The sequence below is a fragment of the Dipodomys merriami genome, unplaced genomic scaffold (assembly GCF_024711535.1).
Source record: "Dipodomys merriami isolate MVZ:Mamm:240054 unplaced genomic scaffold, mDipMer1.0.p SCAF_50, whole genome shotgun sequence".
NCBI classification, from domain to species: Eukaryota; Metazoa; Chordata; class Mammalia; order Rodentia; family Heteromyidae; genus Dipodomys; species Dipodomys merriami.
Window position 1 is genome coordinate 3178943 of NW_027206069.1, and position 5674 is coordinate 3184616.

General features: G+C 50.4%; 1 non-coding gene across 1 annotated transcript; it reads right to left on the reverse strand.

Moving 5' to 3' along the window:
• Nucleotides 1–352: 352 nt before the first annotated feature.
• Nucleotides 353–431, reverse strand: LOC138810608 (small nucleolar RNA SNORD112). The gene has a single exon (XR_011367195.1). It is a non-coding gene; the product is annotated as a small nucleolar RNA SNORD112 (small nucleolar RNA).
• Nucleotides 432–5674: the final 5243 nt, after the last annotated feature.

A 5674-nucleotide genomic window follows, 5' to 3' on the forward strand; every position in this document is an offset into this window, starting at 1 on the left:
CTACTAATGACCAAAATAATAAATTTGAGAAAAAGAGTAGGTTGTTTATATATTTTTAAATCCTGATTTGGTGAGGTTGCCTCCAGCTCACTGATCTGGGCAGAGGCCACACAGAAGCCAATTTTTTTAATGTATGTTTTATTTTGTTAACAAAATTAATATACATGAACATCCACAAATCCATGACCCTGGTGACTATGACGGTGTTCTAGGCACATTCATTCTCTCCCCACAGAGCACATACAGCTGGAACTCTCAACAATACAGGATGTAATCAGCAATGATACAACTGTACCCCGGAATATTAAATAGCTCTTAAAAAGAATGAGGCAGCTCAGACCTATTGTCTTTCCATGGACCTGTGCGTTCTGTGCAGAACTGGATTAATCACGAGCCTTTGTTCATAAACATTGTCTCTCATCACTGGTCCAGGCATGGCCTCTTTCTTTTGCTAATTTATACATCCATATCTTCATTGGTAATCACATCATAAACACCAGTAGGCCCACTCCCCAAATTCAGATCTCAGCAATTACTTACGACTGCCCCCGCCCTCTGCCCCCAGTCCAGGCAGAGGGGGGACGTTGGGGGTGTTCGTGCCAGCAGGGACGTGGTTGACTACACACCAGGGTATGGGGATTACCGGATTGCGGGGTGCTGTGTGTTTAGGAAACGCGTTGATCTTTATTCTCTCCAAGCAGATTCTTGAAGAAAAACAAGCTAGTGAAAACTGTTGAAGGAAATGTACATTATGCTATAGCTTATGTAAAAAAGAGAGTGATGGTTATGATGGGTCTGTTTCTATATGGATGCAAATTCACAGGAAAATATCTAGGAGCAGACATTTGAAACTGATTACACAAATGACACCAGGAGAGAAGCAGGGGCTGAGGGAAGAAGGGGTGAAGATGGCTTCGGCTCTATCTGCATGTTTGCTTTTTAAAAAAACTAATGAATGTATTAATTACCTTTGCATTTCTCCTAGGATTAAAACAAACATTTTGCATAGTTTTTTTTTCTTTTAGGTTTGGGTTGGTGGTGCCTTTTTTTCCCTTTGCATTGTTTGTCTTTGCCAATCAAAAAACCATTTCATCTGACGAATTAAGATTCAGTTACACATGCCCAAAGCGAGTTCTACAGACACAGGAGATTCATGTGTTTTTCCATTTTTTTTTCTTTTTTAATTTTATATGCTCTGATGCTGAAGCTGCAGGGTCTCTGAGAGACTGCTCAGTGACATGCAACCAGCAGGTGTGAGCCTACAGTCCCCAGATTCTCCCAGGCCAGTCCGCCCGTGTCTGCATCCCCCTCTCCCAGGACAGCATTTGCCTTTTTGGCCCCGAAGAATCCCTGAAAGCTAATGCTCTGGCCCTGGTTCTTGAGGGATTAGCCGACTGGAATGAGACATGAGATAGATGCTAGAGAAGGGGACACGGCCCTCTGAGAACAGCAGACACAGCAGCCCGCCTGTGTCAACAGCCCAGCAGGTTCCTGGCAAGTCGCCGGGGCCTTACCGCATCCTGACAGCTGGATTCCCGAGCAGAACACACAGTCACCATGTGTCCTCCCGCCCCAGAGGGAGGGACCGTGGCTAAGAAGCATTGCTATTGCTAACTTGTTTCTGGGTCTCTGCCCACTCCCAGGCTGGGGTAGCAAGTTGCATTCCAAGTTCCCATCAGATCCCCCCCCTCTGGCTCACAACTGCCCAAGCCCCCTGCAGCTGTCACAGACAATCAGGGCTGCGAGTGTGACAGGAAGGGATGAGGCTCAGAGACCCCTGGATCACCAGACCAAGCCAGCTGTAAACGTCAAGCAATCTGAAGACCTGTGCTGTGCTATCCGGGGCTTCTGCACAGAGCGCTTTTCAGTGCATCTATCAGTTTGGTGCTCCTCTGAGTTAATGAGACAGGGCTCGCTCCTCTCTCCTGCTGAGATCTCTCCGACAGAGATCTCTTCTCTTTTCCTTTTTTTTTTTTTAATTGTTTTCTTTTTATTTTTTCTTTCCTTTTTTGGGGGGAAGGGTAGCAAAGTTTTTCTTATTTTTATTTTTTATTCATTCATTTATTTTACTACTTGTACCCATATGACTTTTTGAATAAGGATTTATTTTAGTTTAGCAGGGAGAAATGCAAAAGAAAGAGAAACATTTCTTGTTCCTCATGCAAGAAATGGGAGTTAAAGGCTCAGTGACATATTTGTAACCATGATTCAGGGCAGAAAAAAAAATGTGCGCCTGATTTAACTCATTGCACACTATCAGCTGTGTCCGTCCCAAGCAAGGCTCAGCTATAAATGACGTGGTGTTTTCTGATGGACTGAGTACACTCAGATTTGGCAGATTTGTCTTGCAAATCCATAATATTTTTGTAACAAATTAAAATACAGTACCCATTGAAATCCCCAGCATGAAGACGGGTGTCTCGGAGAAGCCTGCGTATGTCTAGGCAGTTAACACGAATGAGAGGTTTCCAGAAAGCCCCTGAAAAAAAAAGAAACAAAACAGGTCTTTACATGTGGACCAGGTACCTGCCAGGAGCCAGGAATTTTGTTTCATTTAAGGTATTAAAAACACACTTAAGGGGCTGGGAAGGTGGCTCAGTAGTAGAGTGCTTGCCTCACACGCTTGAGGCCCTGGGTTCGATTCCTCGGCCACACATACACAGAAAAGGCTGGAAGTGGCGCTGTGGCTCAAGTGGTAGAGTGCTAGCCTTGAGCTAAAGAGCTGAGGAACAGCACCCAGGCCCAGAGTTCAAGCCCCACAACCAACCAAAAACAAAAACAAAAACCCCACACTTAAATATGGCCGTCCCCATCCTACTCAGGGGAATCAATGTCATGTGACCAAGGTCACTCATTTCAAAGAACAGTGGGCCCTGGGCTGTCACTATGGTGTCCCTCCCAGGGGCCATCCGTCATGGCATCATGGTGACAGCCTTGAAGAGTTCCTTGGTCAACCAGAGTAGGCAAGAGTAATGGATTCTAATTAACACTACCTGTCTCCCCTTCCCGAGGACAGGCTATCAGATGCACATACCTGTGGAAGCACCCGAGTGCTGGTCTTCCAAGGTCATGTGGGAAGGTGACGTCCGAGCAGACCCAGGGCAGCCTTGGGGACCCATCAACTCACTGTCCCTCCGGGAGGAGGGCAGTGAGCCCAGGCTGTGGAATGGAGGGCTTGAGTTAGTTCCATTCTGAGAAACTAACAAATGTGAAAACAGTCTACACTGACATGCGGATGTGGAACAACGGAGAGTCTTTCAGACCTTTTGATCTGGTCCTGGTCCAGGCATCTGCTCCCATTTGGGGAGAAAGCAGCCATCTTGCCTCCAGGGTACCTGGACAGAGGGGAAAACAGGAACTGCTCACCAGGCTGTGAGGGCCAGGGGTGTCCCAGCCCTCGCTCTGCCGGCAGCCCTACTGTGTGCCGCCTAGGCAGGACAAGACTAAAGGAAACAGGCAGAGAACAACACCAGAGGGCAAGACAACGGGCAAGTCCTTTGGGGACTCTGTGAATAAGGCTCAGTTTAAGCTAGGACAACTAGCCTGAGATGAGGCTGAACTCTATAGAAATGGCAGTGTCATTAGAGTTTGGCTACAGGTCCCACTGACACCCAGGCCCCAGACTCCTATCAACCCTAGGTCACAGTCCTGTGAGAGCCAGGAGATGGTGTTAACAGCATACACATCGAGAGGCCTGGATTTACATAACAACTATGAACACACATTTATCCCATTACTTTTCAGAGAGAAGAGAGGTTCGAGTCCAGAGTGACCACAGCAGCAACACTTGCACCCTTGCAGCCCAAGGTAAGATGTGGGTGGGGCTGCGGCCCCCGAGCTGGCCTCCCCTTCCTCCAGGGAAGGGGTGGGGATACCAAGTGGGGGATTGGGGCGCAGCCATGCCAGGGTGGAGAGCGAAAGGGTCAGCTTGTCCATAAAAAAGGAAAAAAAGAGAGAAAAAAACCAGGGCATCCTAAGGGTACTCAATACCTCTGTTCAAATACTTGAGCCGCTATAATTAGCAGGCCCTCCGCCAGCTGTCCTCTCCTGTCCCGTCCATCCTATCCCTCTACCCATACCAAATAAGCCAAAATGAGTTGGGAATGCCAGCACAAGCCATTTGGGGAGATGGAGGCAGACACTGGGGCCCCCGCTTCTGCGGTCTGGCTGTCTGTCAAGCCACAAGGCCGGCTGCATCAACACCTTGGAATGAAGAGGCCTCTCTGGCCGCACGGCCCCCTCCAGGTCCCCAAATGGCAACTGCTTGATCCTCCCCTGGGCACCTGCTCCTGACTGTGCTCGACCAGGGGAGGAGGAGAAATGTGGCCTCAAGCCCTGTCCCTGCCTGGCCGTTCTCGGGGTCCGCCAGCCAGCACCAGGCTTGCTACATCTTGGTTTAATTCTGCAAAGTTGGGGGGATTTCCTGTCATAAGGTGCACACTTCGCATCCACTCCACGTAGACAATGGGTAGCTTCTGATCACCCTGTCCCACGGAAGCTCCTCGGGAGGTTGGGGCGGGGGGCGCTGGTCTGAGGGCTGGAAGGTTAGCAGCGTGGGTCTATGTTCTGCTGCCACTAATAATTAGGGCTCCTGGGAGGCTGATCCGCCCCCTGGACTTCAGTTTACTTCTTTGCAAAACAGGGCTCTAGCCCCTCATGGGGCTAATGGGAAAATTAAAGTTGACACCGTGCGGGAAATGCTGTCTAAATCGTGACCCTGACAATTAGATTATGTGTTCTAAAAGCAAGAATCCTAAGGGTCTTAAGAACAGGAACAAGCTTGGAGTTGTTCCAAGCATTTCCGTTCACAGAGGGCTCACTCCAAAGGAGGGGGCGCCTTCACAGAGGGCTCGCTCCAAAGGAGGGGGCGCCTTCCAATATGTACAGAGGGAAACGGAGGGGTGGAGGGGGGAGGCTCTGCGGAGTGGGGGGACTCTGCACGGCTGCCTTCCGCTCTGGTCCTGGTTCTGGCAAACTCTATGCCGGGCCCTCCTCCCTTGTCAGAAGCCACTATTCTAGCACTCCAAGAACCCCACGACCTAGGCCCGCAGCCCCCCCCAACAGGTATGCACACGGCAGCAGGGCACGGCCAGGGCAGGGACCACCAGGGAGAGCCATCGGTTGTAAAGTCAAGATAACTGCGACAGGAAGCCAGACGGTCTGCGCCGTCAACGTAGGGCTTGAGTTTAAGTTTAAATAATGGGGACTCAATTTGCAAAAGCAGCTGGTAGAATAGAGACACGAGTGGGATTCCTAAGCCCCCTCTGCCTAGCCACCCCTCTCCCTTCCACTCTGCTCCCCAAGAGGAGCCCTCAGACACCTCTCAGGAACCCCAGAGGTACATAAGAGAAGGAAGAAGACCACTATCAATTCCCCCCTTGTAGAAGCCCCCATCCCCTTTATGGAGAAACTGAGGGCCAGGAGAGAAAGGTCACTGTGAAAGTCAGGGCCAGTACAGACCTGGCAGCCACTGAGACCCTCGCCCTGCCCACTAGCCTTGAAAGGCAAGTTTGGGCTTCGGAGCAGCTGATTGGCTGTGCGCTTTGGACGGCCCTGGGAGGAAAGGGCACCCTTCCGCGTGTCCCTCCGCAGTGCGCGCCCCTCTCGGGGCTATTCTGGGAGGAGATGATCCAGCTGCCCCCTGGAACTGCCCGTCCAGAATAGACAGGCAGAG